Here is a 22,140-nt window from a genome sequence, read left to right on the forward strand (position 1 = left end):
CCTGCGGCCATCTCTCTGTACAACTCCTCCATCTCAAAGCAGAAGTACACACTGCAGTAGTTGCACACCGTTAATATCTGCACAGTCTCTACAGAGAAAATAACATCAAGTCGGGATGATAAGAGGGGCACCTCAATTACAACTTTATCTATATTTAATTGAGTGTAATATATTGAGATATTTATATATTAGAGCTATTTTGCAATATTTTGTAAAATATTGTAATATTTGATTGGTACTTTAACTTGTTAGTTAATGTTCTTACTGTCTTGGAGCAACTGTGACCACATAATGTCCTCTGGGATTAATAAAATATTCTGTTTCTGATGAGTTTTATCCAATAACATAAAGCTTCCAGTCTTTTGCTGACAGCCTACTTTTTTCCTATAGGCATTTTGATTACAGTCCAGTGGTTACAAATATCAAATGAAGAGTTAACTGTTACAAAAATAATACATTTTTTGGTCGATGATGGTCTTCTGACCTATCCGGAAACTTTCCTCCCTCTTTACCCACTGGCAGCTCAAATAAACACTGACCACTGACACCGACATCCCACACACAGCTTAAAATGGAACTAGTTAAACTGGCAACAGACCTTGAACTTCACTACTATGCCAGTGTTCCTGCTCCATTCATTAAAAAAAGAAATAAATAACACAACAAATTTTTTAAAGGCTTTGTAAGACCTCGATTTAGAAACAAAACTTTACACTAAAAAATAATAATTACTTAGTCAGGTATGCAAATATTCAACAGTTTACTAATCCTTACAAAACTCTAATTTATGTTTTTCTTTATCATACATAATGGCAAAGTGAGTCTTGTTGGCTTTTTTTGACTTAGTTCGACAAGGCGGCGTATCTGAGGATGTGAATTTGATTTGCAGTTTGAACAAATTACAGTGTATTAATATTTACTGTCATATTACATTCAGCCACAGTGCTAAAAAATGACACTTTAGTTGTAGTCTAATCTGCATTATCATGAATAATTTCCTCCCAACTGTATAATAAATGTAGAGTTACATGAATGTCAGTGTTGGGGAGTAACGGAATACATGTACTACCGTTACGTATTTAAAATACAAAATATGAGTAACTGTATTCCGTTACAGTTACAGTTTAAAAAGGTGGTATTCAGAATATAGTTACTTTGCTGAAATAAAGGGATTTTCCTGTTTCATATGTTCGGCTATGCCCTCTCTATTTTTGGTTTCCACGCCCCAAATAAAACACGCATTAAGAGGCTCATGTCTGTGTCTCAATCTTGCGGCCCATGTCACCTCTACTTGCGGCCTGCATAATGACGTGAAGAAATATTTTAAAAAATTCTTCACAAAAATGATTTAATATAAAGGCAATAGGCAGAGTGTTACAGGCATAGCCCTAAAGAATGTAGCTTCATGGGCAGTGTAGTCCGTACTCCAGGGAGAATGGACTGCCATACCCGTTATGTGTTTGTGAGCGCGAGGAAGGGAGAAAAAGGAGAGTGGAAAGGTCCGAGCTGTCACCGAGCAGAAATGGGAGCTGGAAGCATGTAAATATAATAATAACCACTGCAGTCAAGAACAGTGCCTGACGAGCCCAGTTGTAAGTAAGCTATTAAAACTCGACTGTACACTGTGTTCGTGTTTTCCTCCGAAACAATAAGTTCCGTTGGAGCAGCCTTTCAACGCCTCTCTTTGTCTCTCGCAAGCAAAGTTGACCCAGACAACAAAGTAAAGCTAGTTTTCGGCTATGAGCCCGACATGGAACCCGACGTATTAGCCAGAGGTTCCTTAACTACGGTTTGGAGCCGCGGACCTGTTTTATATACACGTGAAACAGTTTTCTATACGACATCGCTGCAAAAATGCAGCCTTACCCTAATGCCCACCCTACTGTTACTCATTTTATATTAAGATTTAAAGATCTAGTCGGTATTGCCCATATGGAAAAGAAATAGTAAAAACTTACATGATTTACTCATGAAAGTGGCCACTTTCTCATTACTTTCATTTATTGTTTTAGTAAGTATCCAAAACATACAAGTTTCATTATATAATTTTTCAAGGGATCTTATATCTGTTTTCACTCTTGTATGCTTTTCATACAAGTTTCACACAAGACAGATACAAACTTTATAAGATTTATATATATCTTTTCCATATGGGGGGTGTGGCGAGTAACCGTCAGTAAAAATAATAATTCACACAGCAATCGTACATTCATGTGGTTGTAAAAAGCATGAGAATATAATAGGTAATTCAAAGTGTTCAGAATACGTTACTCGTTACTTACTTGAGTAACGTAATGGAATACGTTACAAAATACATTTTGGGGCATGTATTCTGTAATCTGTAGTGGAATACATTTTAAAAGTAACCTTCCCAACACTGATGAATGTAGAGTTACACGTAGAGTTGCATACTCATACAAGACCACTACCAATACATAACAGTGCTTAATGAGTACTTAAAGGCAGGCAGCAGCAGTGAGAGAATACTGAAGCATAATAGTTTTTTCTGCAGGGTCATAACTGAGTCATTGACAACTGCCCTTTGTCGATACTTGCCGACCTGGAGATTAATAAACCAGTTTCGGCTTTTATCTACAGGAAGAGCCCGTGTGGATTTTGTAGATTAAAATGGGAACACATGTAAACAGCAAGTTAGGATTCTTCACCTATAGTTTACACTGATATGACAGCCTGATAGAATAATACTAGAGTACAAACAAACAAACAAAAAATCTGCCTGATCGCATAATCTTTTCTCATATTCTGCATCCGATTGCAAGTAGTTGCTGTTACTGGCTGACAAGTGCTTGACATGCAACACCACCAACCTCTAAACAACTACATTTAATCTCAAAGTGACTACATAGTTTATCTGGTGGGAGGCAACTTGTCAAACAATTTTAGTCCAATTCAGATTGACCGCAAACTCTCCCAGCCAGATTGGCATAGGTTTTCAAATAATGGCTGTCTAATTTATAAAGTCTGACATTAATTGCAATTTCTCTTTGCAACAGCAGACTCATGGAGTCGAGTCTGGTGTTTGGTATGCTGATTATATTCCTATATGCCAAAAGCAAGATTACAAAGTGTCTGTGTCATTTTGCAGTTAAATAACTGTTGTAACATGTCTAGATATGCCAAGATTTTTGTTAATAGGTCTTCAAGAGTAACCTTGTTGATGCAAGAATTCTATTTCTTGCCCGTTGGCAGTTTTCATGGATTTGACTAACAAAATGGTAACAAATTGTGTTTATGCAACAGGCTGTGCCTAGTGTCCCTAAAGATATCATTTAAATCAGTTTTTTTTCCTACAGTTTCTGTTGTGTGTAGACACAACTAGGGCTGCCACAAACGATTATTTTGATAGTCGACTAGTCACCGATTATTTATGCGATTAGTCGACTAATCAGATCATCATCCACTGGACGTAAAACTACAGCTTATTGCACCAGCAGCATCTGCTCTTATATAACTATCATTAGCTTACAGCTTTAAGCTTTTAAGGTGCTAACTAAAAATAAAGACAAGATGATAGTTTATTCAATTTTAATGAAATTTGCAGATTGTTTTGGTAAAGTTTAATAAACTCCTTGCTATCTAAAATATAACAGGACACCGGAGTATATTCTCCAGCATCTCACACTTCTGATAATCAGCTGTCTGCTTGACGTTTATTCAGCTGTGTAAAAACTATAACTTTAATCTCAGCCAAACCGATTTACTCAGGAACAAATAAAATACTAAAAAAAAAAAAAAAAAACAACAACATTTTTAATTTATCTAAGTGACTCATATATATTTAACCTGAGTCGCGAAAGACAGCGGTGGGTTTGAAAACAATTTGCCGGGAGTCCGGTGTTCTCACGGCGCTAGTGACCTAGCCCCCGGCTAGCTATCGAGCTAGTGGGTAACAGACGTCTCCGAAAACGTCGGAGCGCTTTTGAAAATATGTGGTGTCCTGATAAACTGAGCCGATATTTGAGGTTTACACAGCTACATTCTCGCATGAAAATATGTTAAACGTTTATTTTGTGACCCAGAAAGAATAATAAGAGTAATATTAAAACTAACTAGCTACCGCCATTGTTGGAAACTAAGCTGGGCCGCGCTATGAATTCTGGGACACAGCTGCTTCTTCTTCTTCGGGGTTTAACGGCAGCTGGCATCCTTGTACATGCAGTGCTGCCATCTTCTGTTTCAGTCCGTTATTACACTCTTAAATCCTGCTATTATTCCTGCGTCTTTTGCGATCTTACAAAGCTTCAAACGACACGTCGACTATTAAATCAGTCGTCGACGATTTTGATAGTCGACGTAATCGTGACTAGTCGACAAATCGTGGCAGCCCTAGACACAACCCTAGTTCATACCTTGAGTTAGGTGCCAATTTTAATGTTTGAATGTGTCATAAGTAAGTTAACCTATGATTAAGTGTTAAGGCACAGACAGCTTAGAGAAATACTGCTTAATACCAGTTTTTAAAAATACAGGTAAGTCTGGCTCTCTGGAAGCAATATATAAAGAAATGAGGGTTGGCTCAGGTTGCAGAATACTGTAGTTAATATCAATTTGTGTTTGATGTAAATTTCTGTGTATGTTGATGACAACAGGTTTGCAACTTTCACCAAAGTATCACAGTATTATTGTTGCATTATCACAAATACATTGCATGTATTTGCAAACTTAATCCCATTCAGTAGAAAAGTAACAGCAGACTTATCATCATCTAATCATATTGATTGCAAGTTCAGTCACAATAATTTTGATTGTGCCATGGTCTTCAGCCATTGTTTTCCCTGTGTGACTGTAGCATTAGGAGAACTCTCTTAATACTCGTAATTGTAGTCAACAGCCAGTGTGGCAGTGTAGTTCACTCTGACACGAACAGCACGCCCAATCTGATCCCACAAGTGCCTTGTTTTTCCAGTGAGGGACCTGTCGCCCCACACCATGATACTGCCTCCACTAAACTCTGTTACCCTATTGGTCCAGCAATCAGGATAGAGTTCTCTACATCTTCTCCTTCAACCCTTAGATGCAAATGCCATAGGCAGAATCTAGACTCATTGCTAAACAGCCCTAATCAGGTTCCAGTCAGAACTCTAACTGTCAGCACCTGATTGTCTACGGTACCAGAAGGTCAAAACAAGATGCAATAGTAGAATAAGCTGTTTTGGTCCAGACAGGTAAGTTTTTTAATTGGTGCAACCCACATACTCAGATGTGGTACTATTTAATGGGAAATGGACAGGCTTTCCAATACCACAAATAACTACCCAAAGAATGAGTATTACTTTAATAAACAAAACTTTGCCAGTTATTGACAGTATTTTAATCTAGAGGAAATAAAACTCACAAAAAACAATTTTAAATTACAGTCCTGATTTATTCTTTTATTGAGCGCCAAGATTTTCTATATACAGGAAAACCCTGTGTATGTTACTAATATTTCTACCAGCATTAATACATAAAAGAAGAAATTTAGCATCTTCTTAAATGACTCACTGATACCCTGGAGGACAGTGATTTCCAAAGTGTGGGCCATGGAGGAACTAGCTAATGACAACTTTAAGAACTAATGAAAACTTAAGAACTGTGCACCAGGAGCTTCATGCTACAAGTTTTCATTATCAAGTCAGCTCCTGTAGGTGTAAAGTGGTTACCAAGTATTTTGTCTATTTTTTGTTTTTCTTACTAGCGACAAAGAAGCAGCTATCAGGTAGCAGAGGCTTGTTAATAGGAAATCAACCTAAATAAGCAAATAGTGATCAAAATGAATGCACAAAAACACAATGAAGGAATTACTTTATGTTGAGCTCATGTTATAATCGGCTTGGGTGGATTTTTAGATTTTGAAACTGGGCCGTGGCAGTCTTGGGAATGTCTGCTGTAGGAAATGATGGCAAAAGATTGTCGCTGAAACTCTTACATCAACCACCATAACAGACACAACCAATACCTGATGGTTTACACTGAAAGACAAAGAAAGAAAGAAAAGAAAAGAAAACCAGATGGGGAAGAAAGAAAAGCTTATATTCAAAGGTAAAGTTTTCTGAGAGGGTACTTACTCACTGCTGATTAGAATACTGTTTGCATTTCAGTCTTAATTATTGAATGTGACTTCCTGTAGTGAGCAGATTTCCTGCTGTATCAGTGCCCATACCTGAATTTAATTTGGCCAAACAGGGTAAATCAATGGCATCTCAGTTAGAAATATTGGACTGCATTACTCTTGTAGGGCTCAAACTTCTGATTTAATAAGACGGGTGCTTGTGTACATATAAATTTGCTTCGGTGGAGCTTTGAGCAAATATTCAGACAGTTGATCTTAAAAATCCCTTTTGATCTCATAGTGAAAACGCAGCCAGCATTAGCTCATGGTCACACAGTATGTCACTGATAACATGTTTTTCTGGTTGATCTCTTAGCGGACAGTCCCTTGGGCCTCTTCTGATGTCCCTCTGACACTATCTGCTATACTGCAGTCAGACAAGCACACTACATGACTAGTAAATCAACCAGGAGAGACCATTTCCCCCACTGATAACATCTCACTGCTGCTTTTCTTCTCACTATAGCATTCAGCAACCGCTATTCAGTACTTCATCCTATTCATTCACGTTCCACAGAGGATAGGAGACAGACAGAGTGTGTGCCACATGCATGTAAAAGCAGATGATTGTGAGACTCATCTGATAATCCACTCAGAATGCTGGTTCGGTAGTACTACAACAGTTAATAATGTATATTGGTAGAACTGGATAAAGGTTCAAAACCAAGCTAACATGTGGTAGCAATAAAGGGAAATTACAACTCTGTACAAATGTCTTGCTTTGACCCTAGCTCAGGTATGGGCAACATTTTTCTCTGCATGGCCAAACCTGGTGTGCACCTACCTAAAAATGTAGCTAAAGTTTGCGTCAACGCAGCCCACAACTAGGGCTGTTCGATATAACGATATATATCGGATGACGATATAAAAACGTCTATCGTTTCATTTTACGCAATCATTTGTTTCGTGGTGTCGCAAAATAAACTGTTTACGGCAATATTTTTTCATCGTTTTGATGGTCACTGTAGTGGCTATATTAATTTCTTAAAGTTCTCTCTTTCTCTTATATTTAATATAACCACACTACGGACGGACAAGCGCCTGTTTTTATGCGTTGTGGTTAGCAACAACGACGGTAACAGCATCGCGTGTCCGCTTGTCTATGTTCCACATAAACCTTTCACAATAAAGCTCAAGATCCTGTTGAGACTTTTCAAAATAAACTGAACCACGTGAAAGAGCAGATTATTTACGGATGAGAAGCAAAAAAATAGCTTCCAGGTGCTAAAAAATAAACCTTAGACTCAAACGTTAGAACAGGCTTTTCCCCGCAGCACGCCGTATAATAAATACAAAGAAAACGGCGGCCGTTACAACTTATGTCTAAAAATGTATAGTTTCATGCATCGGTTAAAACACTCGACTCCAGCTACATGACGCGCAGCTGGAAACACTTCCCGCAAGTCGACAAAAAATGACTTGCACAAAGACGTCCGCATTTTGGTTGTTTCTATCATGTCTGGCAACGCACACAAATCACCAGGACACAACCGCAAGGTAATAAACACATAATAGACCAGAACTCAAGGCATAATCATTCCAAACAAATGGTCACCAATGTAAGGTTAGGTAATGTCAAACCCTAAAAGTCTGGAATGGCTGGAACGGTTCTGAAGTGGCTTTGCTCATAAAAAGAAAACAGGCTTCTGCACAGCTAGCTAACAAAATACTGGTTTCAGCTGCAGAATGATAAATATGACCTTGACCATGCATTTGAGTTAAGACCCATTAGATTATCATTGTGTGCAAATTTCACTGAAATCTGAACAATACTCTGGGAGTAGTAGTGATTCTTGTTAACTGTAGACAGAGGCACAATGGCATCAGCTCATTGGTCCTTTAGCTGGACGAGCTAATCAGAAGTTACAAGCCTGGGTGTTACTCAGTGACCTCAGTAATTTAATAAAAAAAACAGGAAGGCGATAAAAATCACTCTTGCCTTCAAAGATCTGATTACTTTTAAGAACTTATAAAAAAGCCACAAAACAGCAACAACTTATCTAAAGCTCCACTCTGAGGCTCACAACCAGTGTGAGGACAGGATAGCGACTTTAGCTTCTCCAACTTATTCCCCAGTCATTCTTAAAAGTGAGTTGTTTAAAGTTCTTTTAATGATTTGCAAAACATTAAATGGCTTAGCCCCAACCCATTTTGTAGAGGTACTAATCCCAGCTCGTATCCCACGGTCCTCCAATACTCCCCTGCTGCTCTCGCACCGGAGAGCCCATGAACAAGCTGGTGGCGAAGCCTTTTCTGATTAAACCCTGAAACCTGGAATGCTTCACCATCTCATGTTAAAAAGCCACATTTTAAAATTTTGCTGTGCTTTCTAAAGTATAGCAAAAACAAACAAATTAGATTTCTTCCAAGTCCATTCACAACTTTTAACATCATCTTTTTGTCCAATTAATGAAACCACTATATGAACCACACTTTGCAAAACTTAAAATGGAATACAGATAAATCACCTGAATAACTAACTACCCACATCAGCCAATTATCAGTTATCAATGTCAAATATTTTTTGTTTTCACATTATTTTGTACTAGCTAAATGCTTAAAAATTGGGATGAAGAGCTGAAACAACCATTAAATGTTTCAAGATTAACTATCCTTCTGCAAAAGTGGGAACAAATAACTACCCAGATAAAACAAATAAAATAACAATGCAATATAATACAACTTTACTTATATAGCACATTTAAAACCAAAGGTATATCAAAGTGCTTCACAATAATACAATAGACCAAAATAAATGTATATAAAAGTAGGGCAGGGCAATTAATTTTCTTATCATTGCCTAACCTTATACTGGTATTACCGTGAACAGTATGATATGGCCCAGCCCTATATAGAAAGGCAGTAACAAAATACAAAACAAGCACTAACACTAACAGATGGGAAGCACTAATTAGACCAGAAGTGTGGGCTCAATAAAGTAGGTATCAGACCTCAATTCAGAGATAGGGTCAGTTCACATATATAAAATATCCACTAGGAGGCTAAACAAAGATGCAATAATAAGATTAAAATAGATGAGATGAGGGCACTAGCTAGTCGGGAATGCCAGATTAAATAGGTAAGTTTTCAACCGTGATTTGAAAGATTGGATAGAGTCCGAGGCACGAATAGTAGCAGGAAGGCTGTTCCAGAGGTTAGGTGCAGCTTAGACAAAAGCACGATCGCCTCTGGTCCTCAGCCGAGACCTAGGTTGCACCAAGAGTAATTGACCTGATGGTCTTAGCGCTCGACTAGGAGTATACAGAGTTGGAAGAGAAGGTTATCAGCTTTGTGGTCTTATGGTCTGACATAGGCTGATGTTATTTGACAAGTGCTGCCAGAGCTCCAGGAGTCTCAGTGTAAAGTACCAGCTTTTTTTCCTCTGATTATTTCCAAACTTAAGAAGGTGCTGCTGCTCATTCCTGACAATGCTGAGAACTCAACGTGTTTTTACCACTCAGAGCACCGACTTCTGGAAAAAATATTTTAACTTTTAAAAAAAAAAGGAGTGCTGAAAACAGGATTTCACTAATCGCAGAGCAACAGCAGGAGCCACAACTAGAATTTCAACAGAAACATGTTTTAACCACTGGAAAAAAAAAAGAGAAAAGAAAAAGATGTTAGTGGAAGCAGCTTTTTTTTTTTAAACATTTGGGCTCCGTGACCCTGTCACTCTCCTCTCTGCAGACCCTCCCTTTCAAACACATGTAAACTGTCTATCTCATCTCTAACCAACACTCATCCCTTTGTACATCAGCATGTTTATTCATGACACGACTCTCACTGTGGCACATCAAGAGGTTGCTTGAGGAAGAGTGGCGGGGTGCTGTGAATTTCCACGTTGACAACATGTCAAAGGAAGACAGACACAAAGGAATAAAAAATGCCCAAATTCAATTGCTGCACAACGCTTGGGATCGTGATATAAAATGAACAGAACAGTCAAAGCATTAGACTCGATATGTGCATCGGAGGTACATACAAATCACCTCATCCAGGTGACGGCTGGAGTACTACACATTTCATAAAAATAAACACACTATTCTCCGTCGCTGATTCACAGAGACAAGCCTACATAAAAAGACAAAGCAGATCAAAGACGTGCAGAGGAACAATGTCACATCCTGTAGACAAATATGGCAAACCTTGGGACCATACTGCCTGTGGCAGTGCATGCTATCTGTAGGTTAAAGCTATGAAATCTTGCCTTAATTTGCCAAAGGTGGGCAGAGCAGGAGGCAGAGAGGGAAGACACTGTGACTGTGTGACTCACTGTGGGGTTTCAGCTCCTGCTTCTATGTTAGTCTTGTGTTTGAACATGAAGAGCTGAGGAAATAGCTCCACTTCTGCAACGCTAATGGGGCCTAAGGTTAGACATGTTGAATAAGTAATATGGGGAAAGTAACACCACCATGGCCAGGGAGTGTCTTCTAAGTCTTTATACATAATTCAATCAAAAAATGAAAAAGAGGCTCTTTTCTGCAACAGAAGGTGGTGTCAGGTTGTTGCATATTTTCTAATTCAGCCAACTTTGTCAGTGGCAGAAAGCAATATTCTATTTTCTAACAAGGGGAAGAATGTTGAATAGTAAATTTCAATCTCTGAAAAAAGAGGCCAGTTGAGGATAAAAGATGCCAATTCTGCCTGAATGTGTGCGTGAGTGGCGGAGGTGTTTTGGCTCTAAGGAGGAAGGCCGGCTCGCTGAGTCTGATGTAGTACTACTGTATCGCTACTGAAGGATTTACAATAATGTCACAGCCAAGTCTGAGAATCGCAGTAAGAGGGGAAATTTAATGCAGAATCGTATTATTATACTGACATAAACATATGTGCAGATGCACGGCCCACGCACGCACAAATGTGTGCACATACAAAGACACACAAAGAGTGGAATTATTGCGGTGTGAAGCTATTTGAATTTAGAGCATATCTAATCTTTATATCATCCAAAATATGAACCACTGACTTCACTGCCATAGAGAGTGGGCAGTTTGCTGTGCACAAACACACACACACACACACACTACCATGCCCCCAAAACACACTCAAACTCACATATAAATATATGTCTATATATACGACATGGACAAATATGTAACAAATGCTTGTGGAGTGTCTAAAAAAACATGAGCTGTTGAAAATCCTGCTGTTGATGGACTATAATTCTCAAGAATTTTGGAATGCTTCACACAGGAAATGGTGCTTCACTTTTGAAGAAAGCAAAGAAAAGTCCTCAAACATCATCATCATTCACATCATTCACAGCCCTTCAGTTAATTGGGTCTTAATCCTTCCATCACACAACCATAATCCCAGATCAAAATACCTTTACAGGTCAAAGGCCCGGACTTCTGCATAGCAATAAAGTCGAGAGGACGCTTAAGACCAGCGTAATTAGACTCCAAACTTTAAGGTCTGGTGCAGGTACATATATTAGGGAGCCAAAAAAGACCCCACAAGTCAAGACTGTGCAGTTTGTGGACTACCAGAGTTACATTTGATCTGTGAAAATGTCCAGCACTAAAGCCTAATATTCAGTCACCACCAGAGAGTATCTTTAACCCTGTTTGATCTTCTGTGCCCTAGCGAGTCCACAGAGAAGCACATGCTCTATCAGATTTTGAGTATTTTCAGCATAAAGCCAGCTCAGCGTTGCAACAGGGATTTAGTGTGAAACTTCCACTGCATGTCATTCACAGCGTGCAAGCAGCCAGTCAGCAGGTTTACAGCTGAGTAAATTCAACACTTTGTTGCAAGACACTGAATTTGAATTTGAATAGAGGTGCAGTGATACAGAAATTTTACAAATAACAGGAATACAGAGGGGGACGCAGATGTTTTGAGACTTTTTTGCTCTGTGTTAGTAAGCTGAGGCATCACATTTATTATCATCAAAAACTGTATGTCAGTTTTCATCTTAACCCTTCACCTCCCACTGTGGATTCAGCCTTTTCATTTCTTTTTCTTAAATTCCTTCATAGTGACTCGACACAGCCGGCAGTTTTGTTTTAAATAGTTACTGAATTATTATAAGGGGAGAAACTTTGTTGCCATATGTTGTTCTAGTATGGATGGCATAAACAGTTAAATATACTTACATAACCCAATGCCATATATATTTAAAAGAAAACTGAATATCTCAAGAAATAAATCTAGAGATTTCCTAAATGCAGAAGGGCATAAATGATATAATGTCACAGTTCTTAAAGTGGCATATTTCTGAGTGGGCTGCAGCTGTTGCCTGCTGGGGCACAGGTTAGTGATTGGTAACAACACAGAATCTCAAAAAACAGCAGCTAACTGGCGTTGCATTACATTAATATATTAGAATAATAATTTATTTAACCAACATGTATTTCTAGGGCTGGCTAGTGAGAGCTTCAACATTTATAGCAATGTTCCATTTCCAGGTCCAGGCCTCGTCTGTGCTGGATGAGGTGCTCATCTTTTAGCGTGCTGCTGTGCTTTGTCCCTTGTTATCTACACAGACACAAGTCCCCAAAAAAACGATTCAGTTGCCATTCTGCCCCTAGAGTTTTTATTAGCACTATTTATGTGTTGCACTTTAAGGTCAGTTTTTAAGAACTCACAGCATACCACAAAACCCTTTTGTCCTGGATTATTTTAGCACTTCAATCAAAACCACACAGCAGCATATTAATAACAAACCTGGTGTTCATTTTGGTAAAGTTTGGTCAATTTTCCATGTCTTATTTGCGCCATACAATGGCATCTGTCGCTGCCCATCAGATGCTCTCAACATGGACTATCACTGAGAACAATTTAACCCTCATCCTGATGTGTTAATAAAACCACAGCTATCTACTTAAACAGCAGGTAACACATCGTTACACAATACACCAACTAGACAAACTTTATAAGCCCTCAACTGTTTTTCAATTTTCATTAATAGTTCGCATCCATCAGTTAAAACCACTACTTTTCATTTTAGTTGTTTTAGAAATACTTCAGTCAGAACATATATATCAGATATATCATCTTCAGATGTCTACTTGCTTTAAACTGCGAAATCACTTCAAGTGCGATTGGGACCGCCCAAGTTATTATAATAAAAGGTAAAAATATATAAATGAAGATGTAAACAAAACAAAACAAACATTTCAACAAGTTAATTGAACTCATTCATTTATCCTCCTTTTTCCCCATTTTAATTTTTATTTCTGCATGGATGTATTTTTAGGATTTTTTTAATCTCTCCAAATGTTTGTTGTTTTACTGGCACTACAAAAGTTAAACTAAATTGAAAGTGTGGGCACAAAAAAAGAAACGAAAGGAAGAAAATGTGACTTACCCAAGGTCTTTTAAACAGTGAACACTCAAATTGGGTTAGAAATTAAAGGTTTTATTTGGACCATCCAAAACATCCAAGAGACCTTGGTGATATCTCGGTGATATCTGTGAAGTGTTTTCTTTACTAGGGCTACATTAAAAAATTATAACTCTGGATAGTAATGTCAGGACTTCCTGAACTAGCCAGCCATAACAACAAGCCTATTCTAAGTAGTATATTTAACATTTCTTCTCACCAAAAGGTTGACTTTTTACTTAATTTGCTCCACAGACTCTGATATTTGTAGAGATGTTGCAACAATGATGATCAGATTTTGTCTTGTGGGCCTCTGTTATAAATTATCAACAGTTCTGTAACCCCTGCACTACACCCAAGGGTGGGTAGGTAGAATTGAAAACTGCATTTCACGTTAAAAAGTGTGAATATGCAGCGCAACCTCTGTTAATAAAATAAAAAATAAAATAAAGGTACAATATCAGCACAAAATCCATAAAACATTAAGTGATATGCTTTATGGCGGTTCAGTCTATTTAAAGATCATACACAGATCCTTTGCTCTTCTAGAGCAGTGCTCCTTATCCAGTAACAACATTCATTTCTTTGGTATATTCAGACTCCGTTATTGTCCTTAGTTGTAGTCAGTTTACTTGTAGGTCAATATGTCATAAAGGGGGGCGATCGTAGCTCAAGAGTTGGGAGTTCGCCTTGTAATCGGAAGGTTGCCAGTTCGAGACACGGCTCCGACAGTCTCAGTCGTTGTGTCCTTGGGCAAGACACTTCACCCGTTGTCTACTGGTGGTGGTCAGAGGGCCCGGTGGCGCCAGTGTCCGGCAGCCTCGCCTCTGTCAGTGCGCCCCAGGGTGGCTGTGGCTACAATGTAGCTTGCCATCACCAGTGTGTGAATGTGTGTGTGTGAATGGGTGGATGACTGAATGTGTAAAGCGCTTTGGGGTCCTTAGGGACTAGTAAAGCGCTATACAAATACAGACCATTTACTAGGGCTGGGCGATATGACCCAAAATTCATATCTCGATATTTTTTAGCTGGATGGCGATATAAGATATATATCTCGATTTTTTTTTTAAGCCATAAAGTAAGAACAAAAAGAGAGTTCTTAGTCAAAGCTGTGTCCCAGATGTCACACAAGCACTTTTATTAACATACAGCACAGATGTACATGAAAAATTACTCAAAATTAAATTATGAGCATTCATTAAATAATAATGCTCCATAAATAAAAGAAAACAAGGTTGTTTTTGTGCTAAACAAAGAGCTCACAATTGTGCAGTCAAAATGTAAACTAAAAGACGCTGAGCGTAATAACAAAGACAGACAGATTTCACAGCTGCTCTGTTCCCAAGTTTTACTGTGTGACTGATAGCCTGGAGTTTGAAATCCGCTTCATAACCACGTCTCTTACAGGTGCCATTTATGGTCCTTATCCACACACAATACGGTAATATTACGTTGATGCACAGTACGTATCACTCCGCGAAGCTCCTCGGTAGCCGTAATGCGCCGACAATCTATCAAGCGGTGCAGCTCCGTAGCTTACCAAAGTCGTACTCAAACATTTTTGACAGATTGCTGAGCGCCGTGTACCACATAAAATCAGTTCGCGGCCATCAAGCACAACCAGAATTCATACATAAGGCGCGCTATCAACTTTTGAGAGAATGAAAGGATTTTAGGGTTAGCGCTGTTAGCTCGTTAGCATGTTTAGCTCGTTAGCACGTTGACGCCGTCCAGCCCCACGCATGGGGCGATGCGCAGTAACTCGTTAACGGAGATTTGCCGTGTCCGTCTTGTCGCTGCCTGCATGTGAAGCGATGGGGGAGGAGGGGGAGTTGTCTTCAGTGAAGGCGAGGCGGAGTAACGTTGCGTAGAGACAAAAGTGGACGAAAGAGAGGCAAACTTGCGGCTCCACAACTATAATTATAACGTAACATAGACTATATCGATATAAAGGATATTGTCACATCTTATATCTCGTATAAAAATATATCGATATGTTTTAAAAACTCGATATATCGCCCAGCTCTACCATTTACCATTTAAAGCTAAAATCAGTTTTGTTTCAAGTTCTGGCAATTCAAGCAAAAGAACTGCAGTAACTGGGTGATTGTCCTACCATAGTGCTCCCGCCAAACTGAGGTCTGTCTTCTTCTTTCTGAAGACTGGCTTATCTCTAGTGATGGCAAGTTACCAGAGTCCAAGGTCCAAGACACAGTATCCTTGAGAAGTCTCAAAAACCTGGCACAGAAACCAAGAGGACTGTTATTGTGGGTATTATTGCAGAGCATATCCTGAATAGTAAACTGATAAGCACCCAAAACTCACCAGAATTGTAATGTAAATAGATATTTAATCAGTTTTGTTTATTGGGATTTCATTTCTTCATATTATTAATAAACAATCAGAAATAGGGAAATGTTCATATTTCTATTTTAAATAAAACTGACTTTGCACGAACCAGTGTGTGAAGTGACCCCTCAAATTATATGGCAGGGAAACACCTGTATGGCCATAAGCTAATCAATAACCCTTAACATGACACTGCAGTTCAATCAGCCATTAAATGCGTTTTCATTTTAATTCTGAATTTTAAAACGTAAACCATAGAAATTGTACACAGAATACATCTATCATGAGCTCAGGAACAGTACAAAATGTACGCTAACATAAATATCAAAAATATACATACAAATTAAATATATTTTAAGTGATTATACACAATGTCTTTTACATATTTTCTTATGGATGAATAAAATCATCATTTAGGCTTTAAGCAAGCAGAATACTTTCCTTACAGCTAAGCATAAAGCACCATTAGACATTGCAGAAGCGTTCAAAAATTGTACCTGTAATATCTTGACAGTAAATTTTCACAGGTGTATTATTTAGGTCACGCAGTTGCTATGCATTGCGTTAAAACACCTATTTGAACACAAATGAATCACCTTTCCAAAATGTTTACAAGCTCTTTCCGCATCAGAGCTAAGAAGTTTTCGCTAACTCAATTCCGTTGGTCTTGCTAGGCTGGATGGGCGGGGCTTTACGCATTTCATTCAACAGGAAATTTTTCCTTCTCTAACCAATCAGACACCGAATTCGACCTGACAGTCAATGACTGACCAACCACGAAATAGTCCAAAATAAAAGAACACTTTATGGAATTTGTTTCTCCAGTGGATTATACATATATAAAAAACAAATGTAACACTGACACGAATGCCCTCTTTAATGCAAGGACACACATCGTGAAACACAAAGCCCCAGAGCCTAAGAGCTGCATCATTACCAAACAATATACCTTGTATTTATATTTAAAAATACCTTGATGTTGGTAAAATATGTCCTGTTTGTGTTGTTGTATAACATTGCCATATGTTACAGAAAATTCTCCATGCGATCGGATTATTTTGAGATCATGAAAGGTCTCTGAAAGTCACCATTTCGTAATATTAGAAATTATGATGAATTTAAAACAGCCTTCTGCAAACCAGATTACGTCTTTTTTCCTGCTTTCAAAAGATCTGCATCAGTGACATGAGACATTTACAGACACTTCTCTTCAGTAGCTTCAGGTACATCTTCATCTTGATGCCAATACAAACACCAATAAAATGATGAGCTGAAGGCCACATAGATGCACTTCTTAATGACTGTGTCTTGATTTATTTGGGACATAGCATACCTTGGGGTAAAACTGGGAATAACGACACTCCATTTTTTTTTCAACTGTTATTTAAAAGCTTGAATTTTTATGAACTTTAGGCAACTGGCTGATTTTTTCATCTTTCACATATTTTATAAGATACAAATTGTTTGAAACCAGATAGGTTAAGGGCTAACTGAAAAATACAGAATCGTATGCCTTTAAGAGCCTGTTTCTTTATATGACTGAGACAAACAACTAAAATGTGCCAAAAACACTTTTTCTGCTGCTTTGGCATTTAATGGTGAAAACTGCCAGTGGATTAGGTCGAGAGCTGCTTAGATTATTGTGCGTTTCACAGGAGATCATAAACACTGTTATTCCCACTTGGCAAAAATGGGGTCACCAGCATCTCCTCACAAGAAACATTGTTCTACTTTAAAATTCAGTTACTGGAGCTACACCACCCACTTTCATTGCAATGTGCTGTATTGGTTTAGGAAAATATATTAGTTTTGCCATCTTTTATTCATCCTCAAGCAGAAGGACAGAATCTACATTGTTTTCCATTTTTGTCCGAACTGACCGACAACCCCATCTGAAATATTGTTCTTTCTCAGAGTTGCTCTGACAACAGGTTGTGTGACTTCCACTATGGATTTTACGCATAGCAGAGAATATTAATTCAGTGTTGCCAGCTGATATTCATGTTCTCCACTGTGGAGTGATTACATTTCATTCACAGTGTATGGGTTAATTAGTAAATATATGTAATTAGTATTTACATGGCTTTTGCTCAGGAGCAGTGGTGATGAAATGATGGAAGAATTACAATTCATCTCAACCAGCATGTCATTAGTTGCCATGTTTTATGATTGTCCTCCTCTAGACAACTGCCATGTCTTCGACACAAAGTTGCGTGTAATGAACTCAACTGAGAAGTATGCAGCATTTATACTGTTTGCAATAATTTACTCAAACTTAAAATTACTTATTCTAATAATTTCAGATACTAGATTCCTGATTTTTTTTTTGCCTATACAGTAACCTGTAATCACATGTATTGAAACATAATGTATTTTTGAATTAGTCTTTTTGAGATGAATTAATAAAGTAATCTTTATTTTAAACCCACATCCACACCGTCTCATTATTAGCTATTTTATGTAAGCGTGCTGTACTACACATCTTTGTAGTTTGATGGACTTGTTTTGTTCCCTCCTCTCGTGTGATTCTCAGGGGATAACTTCACCAGCCTTTTCATTAGATACACTGCTGAACTGCTCAATAAAGCAAACATCTAATCAGCCAGTCACATGGCAGCACCTCAGTGCATTTAGGCACGTAGACATGGACAAATGACTGCTGGAGTTCAAACAAAGGATCAAAACGGGGGATGAAAGGAGATTTAAGCGACTTTGAATGTGGCGTGTTTGTGATGCCACACAGAGCATTTCAGAAACTGTTGAATGGCTGGAATTTTCGTGCACAACCATCTCAAGGGTTTACAGAAAAAGAAAATATCCACTGTCTCTGGGTGACAAAGCCTGGTTTATGCGAGAGTTCCGAGAATGATGTCCAGACCTCTTTAAGCTGAAAGGAAGACAACGGTAACCCAAATAACCACTCATTACAACCAAGGTATGCGCAACAGCATCTCTGAACACACAACACATTGAACCTTGAAGCAGGTGGGCTACAGCAGTGAAAGACCACACTCTGTCAGTATACTGATGGCTGCTTTCAGTAGGATATTGTGCTGTTTTGTTGAACATAACAGTGAGTTCTCCACATGCAAATGGCTTCCACAGTCATCAGATCTCAACTCCATAGCGCACCTATACAATGTGTTGTATACATAGATGTGCTCCTGACAAATCTACATCAACCGCAAGATCTAGGTAACTATCTTTTATTCTTCATTCATTTTTCTTTCATAAAGAATGACAATAAAGAATCGTTTATGCTATTTTGTCCATACAGACTAAAATCTCTGAAGAATGTTTCTAGCACCTTGTTGAATCTTTGCAACAAAGAATCTGTGTCCAGTCTGGTACTAGCCAGGTGTAACTAATAAAGCGGTCTGTGATAGTAAATCATTTCACCTGTCAGTGGTCTTAAAGGTGTGATGCAAAACAAATGTAACAAGTTCACCAGATTCAAACTTGACTTCAAAATGCTGGATTGCAACGGTGTTGCGACGACAACACCACAAGGAAATTGTTCTGATTTGATATTGTGCTGACTAATTTGTTTGAATCATCTCTGAGGTGTTAGAGCAGCCAAAGTATATCACTGTACAACATATTGTGACAGCCCCAGGCCTCATGGTAGGTGTTTTCTCATTTCTCTAATTTGTGCTCCCTTGTCTACTCTGTCCTCCATCCTGCTGCCCGTGACCCAGAAATCAGTCTCAGTGCTGAAGGATGTCTCTGTTCCTAAAATGCATCTGGAGGACACAAGACAGAGGGAAGAGGAGGCTTGTTGGAGGAGCTTATACAGTAGGTGTTACCTGTGTTTTTTACCTTCAGTGTTTAAAGCGTCATGGTCCACAGCTGGAATACATAAACCAAACAGGAGGAGGACTGTGTGAACAAAACTTCACATGTATTCATTTGTTATTATTATGTTTAAATGTGCTGCCTTTCACTATTTTCTATATCTTGCCACATTCTAACAGGTTATGAATTTAATTAAAGGTATCTGTATCTGTAAATATAAAAGAAGTCACAAGAACTATTACACCAGCTATCAGAAATAACAGCAGCTGTCAAGCTCTGACAAAACAATTAACAATGCAGGTGTGTCCAATGTCATATTTAAATGATGTTGCTATAAACAATGCCTCAGACGTTACTCTTAATTTTGCTTCTCTTGCTTTCACTTTTTCAGGTCCCGATCAATAGGTTTTCATAGTTAGGAGTTTGCGTATGTCAGTTTCCTCCCCCAGTAGTTCTCTCTCTCTTGAAAGGCTTGGTTTACATTTTCTTTGCATTGAATGCTTTGGAGTTATCACTAGTTTTGTAACCAGTTCAAGCAACAAGCTGTTTTGGGTTATCAGCTGCTCTATTCGGTTCATCTTTAATACACTTTTCAATAGTTTTTGACTAAATTGCTGTGTGGATCTCCTTTTTTTGTTATGTCGGTGCAATGTTTGTAGACAGGCAATTTACCAATATAAAATTTTGGTGAAATATGGTGAAAAGATAAAAAAAAGAAGAAGTTTAAATTAGTTTAAAACGAGGATAGGCTTAAAAGGAAAGGAGCTTGTGTTAGACAGTGAACAAAATGAGGAACTGCAGCCACAGCAATCATAAGATAAACAAGGATTTTTTTTAAAACTATGAATTATGCAGAACATCTCTCTGGAGTTTCAGAATAAAAATACGGAGCTGGAAATGAGCATAATACACCCACTTTAAGGGTTAAGTTGTACATTTGATACAGAATTTACCTTTTGATGTTGGCCCCATATGAATGAACCTGATAAGCACCAGGAGCAGCCAGAGTAATATGAATTAGGGCAAGCATTGTTGGGTTAAAAGTCCCAGCCAAGTTTGCCATGTCCCTGCAGCAGTGCTCTCTGATGATTTGACTGACAGGTCAGCAAATGAGGGGCAGTACCTGAAAGCCTCGGGGACTGGGTACAAGCTCTCTGTGTGCATTCTAATAAGACCCTGCTTTCTGAGCCTCACTGCCAGCTTGTCACATCCTAAACCTGGCCACAACCCTTTGGCATCAAATTTTAAAATATTGGGTATTTTAGAAGCCTATTTTTTCACTCTGTATAGCTAATTTTGTAAAGGGGTGCACTGTTAATTATTATTTTGGTGTGTAAAATTTCAAACTCAACAGTAAGTGAAAACAAAACGTACACAGCAAGTAAAAACAAGGCCTCCACACTGGACACAAACTTTGTCACTCTTTCAAACGAGAGGGTTTGCTTTCCAAGTCCAATATTGCTGTGACTGATGTGTCATGGCACCAAAGGGTGTTGAACAACTTATATATATGTATATCTCCGAGATGCCAGCGGCTTTGACTGAAAGGCAGTATTTGATGCCATGGAAATGAGAACAGGTCGGCACTTCCAGAGGAGTTGTGCTCACAGCAGTCCAAGGTTAATCTAGATGTCAACACCTGCTGAGTCTGCAGCATATTGCTGTGGGGTGACATCTCCCATCTTCCCCTATGCTGTAGAAGCTTAACACAGCAGCTGATTCCTCCTCTTCCTCTAGTGGGAAGTGTAGGGGTTGGCATTTCTGTTCTGCCATGCATGACGGTTCCTCCTGGCAGTGTTGGCTGCTGACCTCCTTACGTGCTTGCTTGATTGCTTCCTATCCACTCTAGCCACACTCCCATACTCCTCTATGATATTCTCATATGGGCTTGAATGCAGGATATTTATTTTAGGTGGCTTGGAGAAAGCAACATTCTCACAGCCTGTAGTTCATTGTGTAACTCTTTCTATTAACTCATTGATGATATAATGATAACATGATTATGGAAATATAACATAAATAAAAACTTGTGAAAAAGAGGATAAAACAGTGTGAAAACAATATTTTCATTGTGGAAATGCAGTAATTGTAATTGACTTATATAGTTCTTTGCATTCAGTTCCAATCACTTCCATGCCCACAGGTGTATAAAATCAAGAACCTAGACATGGAGACTGCTTCCGCAAGCATTTGTGAAAGAACTCTTAATGCTTACATTAGCAAGATATTTTGGACAAGACATTCATGCCAACGTTTTGGAAACCGTCTGGGATTTCCCCTACCTATTCCAACATGACTGCACATCAATGCACAAAACAAGGTCCATAAAGACATGGATGAATGGTGTTGAAGGATTTGACAGAGTTCTGACCTCAACTCAATAAAACACCTTTAGATGTTAGAGCAGAGACTGCAAACCAGTCTTCTCATCCAACATCAGTATCTGACTTCACAAATGCACTTTTTGAAGAATAGATAAAAATTCCTATGCACACACTTCTAAACCCTGTGGAAAGCCTTCTCAGAAGACTTGAAGCTGGTGTAGCTGCAAAGGGTG

The 22,140-nt window shown here is 38.5% G+C and overlaps 1 long non-coding RNA gene across 2 annotated transcripts in view; it reads right to left on the reverse strand.

The window, feature by feature from the left end:
- The window catches only part of LOC145428238 (uncharacterized), a 183,009-nt gene extending 166,473 nt beyond the window's left edge, over positions 1–16,536 (reverse strand). The window contains exons 1-2 of one of the 2 annotated variants that reach the window (XR_013908483.1): positions 16,286–16,536; positions 15,556–15,677 (exon numbers count right to left, since the gene is read on the reverse strand). This is a non-coding gene — a long non-coding RNA (uncharacterized LOC145428238). The remainder of the gene's footprint in view (positions 1–15,555; positions 15,678–16,285) is intronic. The other variant, XR_013908481.1, reaches the window with a different exon arrangement.
- Positions 16,537–22,140: the final 5,604 nt, after the last annotated feature.

Source organism: Astatotilapia calliptera, chromosome 1 (assembly GCF_964374335.1).
Source record: "Astatotilapia calliptera chromosome 1, fAstCal68.1, whole genome shotgun sequence".
Lineage (NCBI taxonomy): Eukaryota > Metazoa > Chordata > Actinopteri > Cichliformes > Cichlidae > Astatotilapia > Astatotilapia calliptera.